General features: G+C 45.1%; 1 long non-coding RNA gene across 1 annotated transcript; it reads left to right on the forward strand.

Moving 5' to 3' along the window:
- The first annotated feature begins 642 nt into the window (after positions 1 to 642).
- On the forward strand, positions 643 to 9,131 carry LOC143828637 (uncharacterized). The gene is made up of 4 exons (XR_013227780.1): positions 643 to 778; positions 1,154 to 1,323; positions 3,696 to 3,812; positions 9,037 to 9,131. It is a non-coding gene; the product is annotated as an uncharacterized LOC143828637 (long non-coding RNA).
- Positions 9,132 to 10,193: the final 1,062 nt, after the last annotated feature.

Here is a 10,193-nt window from a genome sequence, read left to right on the forward strand (position 1 = left end):
TGCTAATTACTATGCCCAAAAAGCATATGTCACATGAGCCTCCAACCCATGTTCTAAGGTGGTACTAGGGTTCTACAACCCCTGGGAGAGTTTAGTTAGGTAGTCCTGTCTAATGGTAAACATTGAGGGTGATACTGGGATTTTGATTTCTATCAATATTCGAATTGTAAAAATATGAAAACATCTTTGTGGAAACTGGTTAACTTGCACTAAGCTCCCAGACAGAGATTATTCAGCAAAATGAGGAAAAATGTGTATTATGACTGCCAGGTAACAGCGGCTCTTCCTTGGCTATTTTCTTCTTATTTGAAAATAAAATATATAGTCTTCTTTAGTAAGAATAAACATCGTTACTTATATGCCAGTAAAATCTTCAAACATAAAGCTTCAACAGGAACTTTCTTCTGAGGTAAAACTGGTTTTCAGATATACTTTTTTTCCTGTTTACATTGTGTTACACTGTTTTCTTTTTGACATTCACAACATAGAAGCAGAGATTTCTTTACATTTTCTGACTGACTTCTAAACGTGACCAGAGAAGCTCACTCTAACTCTTACTCTCAACACACAAAACAGTCACTAACTGTCAAAGCTAACAGAAATGGAATTCTGCCGTCATGCATCACTTCAATATCTGTGAGCGTGCATGCAAGGATGTGCAAACAAAAATTCCAACAAGTAGGTCAAGGGGAAAAAGACTTCATCAATGTACCCACAGTTTCTGGCTAATATTTAGATGTGACAGCACAGACATGCTACAGCTTCACCAATATATATGGTAAAATGTCTTCCCCCATTTCCCCTATACTAGTCTTTCAAGAAGGAGCAGAGGCTGGGAGGTGGTAGCGGAAGATCAGCCACGATTATCAGACAAGTTAGCAACCCTAGGTACAGACCAGATGCTGGTTTAGCAGCTCGCAACTAGGCCTCCATCATATCCTTCTCTAGGCCGCATTATCCTTTTGGGGAGCATAGTCATACTACCAATAGTGTGTGGTAGTGCCCCTGTATTATCAGGTTTGAAGAGTAATATCTGTTGGCCGCACTCTCCCTATTCTGCTGCTAGGAGGCCTGTGAATAATTTCAACTTTGAAATAAGATGAAAACTATATACTTTTCCAGCTGAGCATACCTTTTTGTTATATTTTCAAAGCAGTGAGTGAAGATTTCACCCTGTCCTTGTCTGAGAGAACTACAAAAAGAAAACTTTCTTCTAAATTCCTAACAAACTTGGTTGGGAGGGCCTAATCCCATTATTTTGCTATAATTTCTGCCTTTGTTGCCATCACAGCTGACCGCCGGCAACCCCATGGGATTTTCAAGGTAAGAGACACTCAGAGGTGATTTGCCCTTGGTTGCCTCCACAAGGCAACCCTGGATTTCTTTGGTGGTCTCCCATCCGCGTACTGACCACAGCTGACCCTGTTTAGTTTCCAAGATCTGATAAGATCAGGCTAGACTGGGTCATCCAGGTCTCCCATCCAAGTACTGATCACGGCTGACCCTGCTTAGCTTCCAAGATCTTAGAAGAAGAAGAAGAAGAAGAGTTGGTTCTTATATGCCGCTTTTCCCTACCCGAAGGAGGCTCAAAGCGGCTTACAGTCGCCTTCACATTCCTCTCCCCACAACAGACACCCTGTGGGGTGGATGAGGCTGAGAGAGCCCTGATATCACTGCTCGGTCAGAACAATTTTATCAGTGCCGTGGCGAGCCCAAGGTCACCCAGCTGGATGCATGTGGGGGAGCGCAGAATCGAACCCGGCTCGCCAGATTAGAAGTCCGCACTCCTAACCACTACACCAAACTGGCTCTTATAAGATAAAGCTAGGCTGGGATGTCCAGGTCAGGGGAGTTCCTGTCTTAATTGGTCTGAATGTCAACGTTTCAACCAAACTTCACGTGTTTGGGTATGGGTGTGTGCACATGGGTGCCCACGCTCTGGTTTTAGTTTTTCCAGCAAGTCCTCGGAAACTGTGTCGAGAGTTCGGCTTTCGGATACATCTGACTTTGCGGTGGAAGTATATTGAGAGTTTCTTTTCTTTTTTCCCCTCAACCCACGTTTTAACTTCTGGTATATATTAGCAGGAAACTAAGTTGAGCAGAACCCATTAATGTCACAGTGATCGGTTACCAATGGAAATAAATAATTCATGATGAAGGGAATTAGTCTAATTAGCAGGCAGTTTGAGTCCTTTGATAAAACCCTGGCTCTAATTCCGTGAAGGGCAGGAAGCGCTCCCATCCGTCAGCTTGGGAGATTAGCACCGATTATGAATGAGGTGAGACACCCTCGTGAAGTCATGTGTGTCCCAGAGACAAACTTAATATGTTCCAGAATAGGACACAGTTTGTTTCACCAACACATCACGATTCCCGCCGGGCTATTGTACCTAACAAGAAGTACAAAGAAAGAAAGAAAGACCTGCGCGCTTTCCTTATTGTTTGCTCTATCCCCCCACTGTCCATCATCCTGACAACTGTGCAAATACATTTTCCATGCAAAGCAGGGAATGCGCCCGGCATGCTTGTTAAGGTGCCAGGAGACGCTGCAGGAAAGGTGTCGCTGTCTTTCCAGACCCGTAAAATGGGAGGGGGAGGGGAAAATCGCAACCCAATCCGGTCAAAATACCACTTGTGAAAAGATGAAGGATTCTGGAGGGCAGTTGACAAGTGCATCTTGCCTGAAACATACCCCAAGCCATAGTCAGAATAATATTTATCAGTCTATCGCATTTCTATCTCACACTTCCCACAAAATAATCAAGTATGAGTGGTTATTCTCTCGTTTAATCCCTGTATGCCATGGACTACTTAAATGTCCGTAGTTCGTTTTGTAATCTTTACTTTGTTCACTGATTGTACATTTTTAATATTTCATAGCCGGTATGTAATGCTAGGAGAGGGGAAGCCACAATCACGGAAATAAGTACACTTGGCGGAGACCCACGCAGAGGCCTTCCAACCAGCTGTCCCTAATCTTTGGGACTCCCTGCTCCATGATTTAGTCTCTTCCCCACAATACTTGATGACAGCCAAGAACTTCTTTAGATTTTAATTTCAGAAGGCATTTTAGATTGTGTTCTTGCCTTGATTTATGCTCTTGGAGAAATGATTTCTGAAACTGAAAAGGGGAATTCTTTTTGACAAAAAAGAGATCATTTGGAGTGCAGTTGATTGATTGATTGATTGATTGATTGATTGATTGATTGATTGATTTATAATTTCATTTATATACTGCCCATTCCTGCAAAAGCAGGCTCAGGACAGCTGTTGTTAAAGACATCACACAATTAAAATACAATAAAATATTAAAATGTAGTAAACTGGACCATGGATTTAGGGGGACATGGATTTGGGGGAGGAGGGTTACCCAGGCTGAGAATTTCTTAAGTGAAAAAGTTTTATCAGAATTCAAGATAGCTGTCGAAGCCTCATATTTAAAATGTACATGCTGACAGAACGTCAGCTGTGTTTCCATTTTTACTTATGAGCCTTTTCAAATTACATGTTTCCATCCTGCAGTTTGATACACTTAATGAAAAAAACTCTACTCTTCTGAGTTATTGTTATTGCCTTTGTTGTAGAAATTTATTTCTCCCTTTTAGTTATGCTAATTTTACTAGACAACAAAGACAATCTCTTTTTTTTGTATTTTATCTTTTTTGTTTCCTCCTCTGAAATAATTAACATACTAGGAAAGTACTAGAATGCATCAGATACTGGCTAGAAGATTATATTCCAAGATTTTGAACAGTAGCATTTGACATTTTTCTACTACGAACTCCAGCTATTGTGAAGGAGATTTTTAAAAGGTAACAATAAGTTCCTAATAATATTTTGTGTGATGTGCATTGATTTAAAGCATTGAAATAAAATGGATGAAATTAGAGTGGATGTCAACTTTGTAATTGACGTGATTAGACACACAGAGCTCTGGCAAAAGTGTGATGTGAAAATTTCTTAATTATGCTGTTTTCTTGATTTTGGCCAGATCATGGGGAATTCAGCTGCCTGTTTTGAATCCAACAGGTTACTACTTTGTGTGAATTCATTCAGTAATCACTATCCCTTACTTTAAAACCTATGTGCATGGACATTTCACTCCTATTTCATGAGGGGTTTTTAATATTTATTTTATGTATTTAAACTTGGATTTATATATAAACTGCCCCTCCTGGATACTGACTCGGGGTGTTTTACAATATATGAACTACTAGTATTCAAGCCCGCTGTGTTCTGAATACAGCGGGCCCTAGGCAAGGGAGCCCCTGGCTCTTCCAAGCCTTCTCTCGGCCGGCGGAGCGGCCTCGCGGCGTCATAGACACCGCGAAGCCGCTCCGCCGGCCGAGAGAAGGCGGCCAGGCCCACCCACGCCCCGCAGCTCTTCCAAGCCTTCTCTCGGCTGGCGGAGCAGCCTCGCGGCATCTACGACACGCGAGGCCGCTCCGGCGGCCGGGAGAAGGCGGCGCGGCCGACTGCTCACCTGTGGCTGTGCGGGTGAAGCAGGCAATGGGGAGCCGCGCTTTGCGCGGCTCCCCATTGCCTGCTTCGGGCGGGATGGACACTTGGAGGGGCCAATCAGGAGCCGCTTCGCGGCTCCTGATTGGCCCCTCCGAGTTTTTATCCCGGACAGGGCCCGCCCTAACTCCTCCCACAGAGCCCTTACTGCTTTATTCAGTCCGTGGCGCTCCGCGCCACGGGGCTGTTTAAAGATATTAAACATTAATAATTGAAACAGGTAAAACAGTTAAAACAATTAAAATTATAAAGTACATAGGATCCCAAGAGCGCTAGAGTAAGCTTACTTGCAGATGTTACATTGTGTATCCGTAATTTCGTTTATTCCAGGGGGAGGGCCTGTTTTGGCTCTTGTGGGAGGAGGCCAGTTCAATGTTGTTCTATAAATCATTGGCCCCAAACAAATGCCTGGTGGAAAAGATCTGTTTTGCAGGCCCTTCAGAACTGTGAAAGCTCCTGATGGTCCCGGCGGTCTTCTAGGAGTTTCATTCCACCAGGCACCTTTAAGGATGGACAAAGAAAGATTTGTTTTACAGATGGATGGCTTGCTCCTGAGAAGAAAGATGGTCTGATGTATCTCAGGAGAAAGATGGAACCAAGTGATAAGGGGCTAGGTAGAAGCTCCAGTGTGTAGATTAGGGCCTATTCTGCACACAATAGATAATACACTTTCAATGCACTTCAGATTTTCCTGTTCTGCACAGGAAAACCCAGCTGCCAACACACATTGAAAGTGCATTATCCTATGTGTGCGGAATGGGCCTAGGGTTGCCAGGCTGCAGCCAGTATCCCGCAGAAACAAGTAGGGAGTGGGGACTATGATGAAATGGTAGAGTTTTTGCAAATGTTAGTCTGTGACCTCACCTCTCATGCAATCACACATCCCAATTTCCTCTCTAATTTCCTCCTCCCAGCAGTTTAGGTGCCAGCAGGCCAAGCTGTACATTTCTGAGAGATCTCCTGCTGAAGCAGGCAACCCTGACATAGAAGAAGAAGAGCTGATTTTTTATACCCCGCTTTTTACTACCTGAAGGAATCCCAAAGCAGCTTACAAACAACTTTCCCTTCATCTCACCACAACAGACATCCTGTAAAGTAGGTGAAGCAGAGAGGGCTCTAAGAGAACTGCTCTGTGAGAACAGCTCTAAGAGAACTGTGACTTGCCCATAGTCACCCAGCTGGCTGCATGTGGAGGAGTGGGAATCAAACCCGTCTCTCCAGTTTAAAGGCCATTGCTTTTAATGATTACACCACGCTGGCTCTCCACTCATATGACCCTATATGTCCTAATAGTTGATGTTATTCTGTTTTATACTGCTGTTATCAGCTAACCCTGTTATCAGCTAACCCGCAGCTTCTTACTGCGGGGGGGAGAGGGAATCAGGGCCGCACCTGCGCATTGTGCGAGCGCGGCCGAATCGCACATGCGTGGCACTTTCACGCATGCACGATTTCAGGCGCGCATGGTGCATGTGCGGGGGGCAGCGCGCATGTGCGGGGGCGTGGGGGCGCATGTGCGACATGCACAGGCGCGCATGCGCGACATGCACGGGCACGCGGGCACGACATGCGCGGGCGAGCAGGCGCAACATGCGCAGGCGGGCCATTACCCTGCCGGTCCCCAGCCTCAAAAAGGTTGCAGACCACTGCCCTAAGGGTCAGACATGACCCGGTCCTTGCACAGGGAATACCTACATATGGTCCTCTCCACCTACCCCCCCACCTCCCCAAATGGCCAATGACGGGCCTGGAGGGGTTGGTAAGGGGAAGGGCCCCTTGTGGGCATGTACACAGCTATGTTTCCCAATCATATTCTGTACAATCAGGCCACTTCTGGGGTTCTTTAAAGCTTGAAGAATGTTTCAGGGATTCTCAACTAAAAAGTTGAGGAAGGCTGCTACAGACTGATGAATCCTAAACTTAAATAAAATTAGTGTTATGTATTGTGAGATTGGGAGGGAGGGGGATGAACCATGGACTTATGTACAAGAAAAGATGATTAAGTTTACAGCTAGGTCCTGCTTTAAAAAGCTAGAGACCTGATGGGTGTATCTCCTTATGTCACAGGAAATTCCAAAAGAGAAAGTTGAGCCACAACAAATTACCTTGCAAATATATTTTGCCATCAAGTCACTGACTATTTATGGAGACCCCACGGGGTCTTCAAGGCAAGAGACATTCAGAGGTTTTTGCCATGGCCTGCCTCTGTGGGGTGACCCTGATGTTCCTTGATGGTCTTCCATCCCAGTACTGACCAAGGCTGACCCTGCTCAGATTCCAGAATCTGATGAGACCAAGCTAACCTGGGCCATCTTGGCCAGGGTGAACTTGGAAATGGGCCTTCATAATTCCACTGAGTTTTCTGTCGATGAGTGGTTACAGATGCATGCTTTGCAACAACAGCAACGAAGTTACATCCTCAAGAACAATCCTGAAACTTCATACTGTTTCATGGAATCAGATTAAGTTTTTATCTACTGATTTCAGAAGCCACATCCTGCGATTTTCTATGTACACCAGCTCATCAAGGAGTTGTGTCCATATCTAAGTATGAACCTGACCTGAACAGCTCAGGCTAGCTGGCCTGATCTCATCAGATCTTGTAAACTAAGCAAAGTCAGCCCTGGCTAGTATTTGGTTGGGAGACCACCAAGAAAGTTCAGCATTGCTATACAGAGGCAAGTAATGGCAAACCACCTCTTGACTCAAAAAACCTCCAGATGTCCATGGACTACAATTCCCATGAGCCCCTGCCAGCACAGAGTGGCAGGAGCTCATGGGAAATGTAGTCCATGGACATCTGGGAAGCCACGGTTTGGCCACACTTGTACTTACAGTGTCACCATAAGTCGGATGCATCTTGATGGTACGTCAACTCCACCACATGGACAAGGACTCAGAGGAAGCCACAAGATCTTTTTGTGAATAAATACCTAGCATAGCCAGAGTGGTGCATTTCTAGTTGCAGCAGCATTTGATTCTGACTAATTACAGTTACATTGATGACCTTCTCTTGGGCTACAATGTATACAGGTGGGAAATTGTATTTCGTTAATGCACCAAATATCCTGAAGCGAAGAAACCTCCTTCCTCCTAGCAGTGCACTGTGTCTTCTGCTCAATGACAGAACTGATGCCTTGCTCCCAGACAGGTCTGCTAAATGACAACGCCTTTTGAATAATTCCACCTTCAACCCAGCACCTTGCTTTGATGTATTACAATGATAGACTGAAGTGTTCGCGCAATACATCACAAGAGTCAGCAGTTGCTTGACTCCAAGGATTGAGAGACTGAGCCAGCTGTTTTCCCTATGTATTCACGTCATGCATCAGCAGAACCAAAATGGCATGAGCCAGTACAGGAGAGTAACCTGAGATTTCTGCATAATGAGACAGAAGATTAGTTGTCTTATCACCCAAAGTTTGGTGAACTTTGAACCATCCAGGAAAGATGTCCCCATCTAAACTTGGATTTAGGGATTGCTCGAGTCTTCAAGCAGATTGTTTTGGGGTGGATTCAGAAGTCACTTTTTATCTTGGGGGAAAAAAAATTATGGACATTCCTTGGACAGGCTTCAGCTTGTGGTGCCCTCTCTTAGGATTGTTCCATACTGTAATAGCTGGGCTTTGTCTTTAGTAGGCCCAGTCTTCTGAAATGGCCTACCAGAGTGTATTAAAGAGAAAGCAGGTGAGTCAGCTGTGTTCTGCAGGAAATTTGGTGTCTCAGCTTAGGTTGCCAACTTCCAGATGTAATCTGGATCTCTCCTGGAATGACAACTAATCTCTGCAGGAAATTATAACTTTAGGAGGCAGGTTATATGGCAGGGGTGGCCAAATTATGGCTCTCCAATTCCCAATTGTAGTCCGTGGACATCTGGAGAGCCGCAGTTTCGTCATCCCTGTTATACAGCATCATGTGCCTGCTGAGCTTCCCTCCCCTCCCAGACTCCATATCCCCCAAGCAAACACACCCAGTCTCGAAGAATTTCTAAAACTGGATAGAGCCACCCTAGCCCTGTAGATTTGGCCGCGTTGTTTTAGTCAGAGATGAACTCTATATGTCTTCTGTTCATGCATGCTTGCAGTTGAACTACAAGCCGCCTTGAGTCCAAGGGAATAAGAAGGGATAGAAATGTCTTAAACAAGTAAATAAATAAGTGGAATGCTGAATGCTGTTCTTTGTGCAAGAAGAAGAAGAAGAAGAGTTGGTTCTTATATGCAGCTTTTCTCTACCCGAAGGAGGCTCAAAGCGGCTTATAGTCACCTTCCCTTTCCTCTCCCCACAACAGACACCCTGTTAGGTAGGTGAGGCTGAGAGAGCCCTGATATTCCTGCTCGGTCAGAACAGTTTTATCAGTGCCGTGGCGAGCCCAAGGTCACCCAGCTGGCTGCATGTGGAGGAGCAGGGAATCAAACCCGGCTCTCCAGATTAGAAGTCTGCACTCCTAACCACTACACCAAGCTGGCTCTCAGTACCCATGGAGAAGTCTGAAATAATGTCAAGTATCATTTGTTGCAGGTTCCTTTTTTGGTCTTGTGCGTGGGCTCTTCCACCAGCGACTTCATTTCTTTTGCATAGACAAGCATTAACAAATCCAGACAAAAACCAGCAGAATGAGATGCATTGTGACTGCACAGCACCTAAGAGCTCCTGGAACTAATTAAACTTTAAAAGAACCTGCTGAGGGAAGAAAAGGAATGAGTCAGTCCAGGCAACTGAAAGGTTAGGAAATGGGTTGTGAGAGCTGCAGGCCACAGGTTCTCAGGTATGCTATGAAACATTTTTCTGGAAAGCAAAATGTAAAATTATAAAGAGCTCCATTTGGAGAAGTAAGCATTGCCCAAACGGCCTCAGAAATCCATTTCTGTATAATAGTATCTTGCAACCCACCAAGCTGAATCCCACTCATTGGCAATGTAAGATGGTCTTCTAGAAGTGCTAGAACACAATCTCACCTGAGACTTAAGGTGTTGCCCATTCTATCTGGGTATGGCTGCAATCACCTTGAAGCAACAGGTCGGTTGTTTCGGGGTGCTCCTGGACCCAGGACAACTCCTGGATAAGCAGATGGTAGCTATGTCAAGGAGTACCTTTTAACCAGTGTTGACTTTGACCAGGCAGAAGAGACCTGGCCCCTGTGGTGCATGTCCCTGTTATATCTACTGTAAGGCACTCTACATGAAGCTGCCCTTGAAAAGTATGCAAAAAATTTTGTTTGTGCATAATGATGCAGCCAGGATGTTGACTGTCATGGATTGTAGGGACCATATCACTCAATTCTTGGTCCATCTACAATGATTTCTAGTCTGTTTCCAGGCACAATTTAAGGTGTAGCTGTTGACTTTGAAAGCACTACATAGATCAGGACCAGGATAGCTGAAGGACCACCTACTCCCAACCACTACTGTCATCTTCCAAGACTCTGCTTCTAATGTCCTTGCATTAGGCAGGTGGTAACCTGGGAAAGGGCCTTCTCCATCATGGCACCAACTTCAGAACTCTTTTCCCGGAGAGACTCACCTGTCCCCTTGTGTTGGCATCAATTAGAGGGTGACATTTTTTTTTGGGGGGGGGGGATCTGGCATGCCCTGAGAGGGGGACATGCAAGACTGACCCCTGAGTCCATGGACACCTACTGCCTGTCTGAGTGGTCAATACTGATGAACCAAATAATT

This window comes from Paroedura picta, chromosome 2 (genome assembly GCF_049243985.1).
Source record: "Paroedura picta isolate Pp20150507F chromosome 2, Ppicta_v3.0, whole genome shotgun sequence".
Lineage (NCBI taxonomy): Eukaryota > Metazoa > Chordata > Lepidosauria > Squamata > Gekkonidae > Paroedura > Paroedura picta.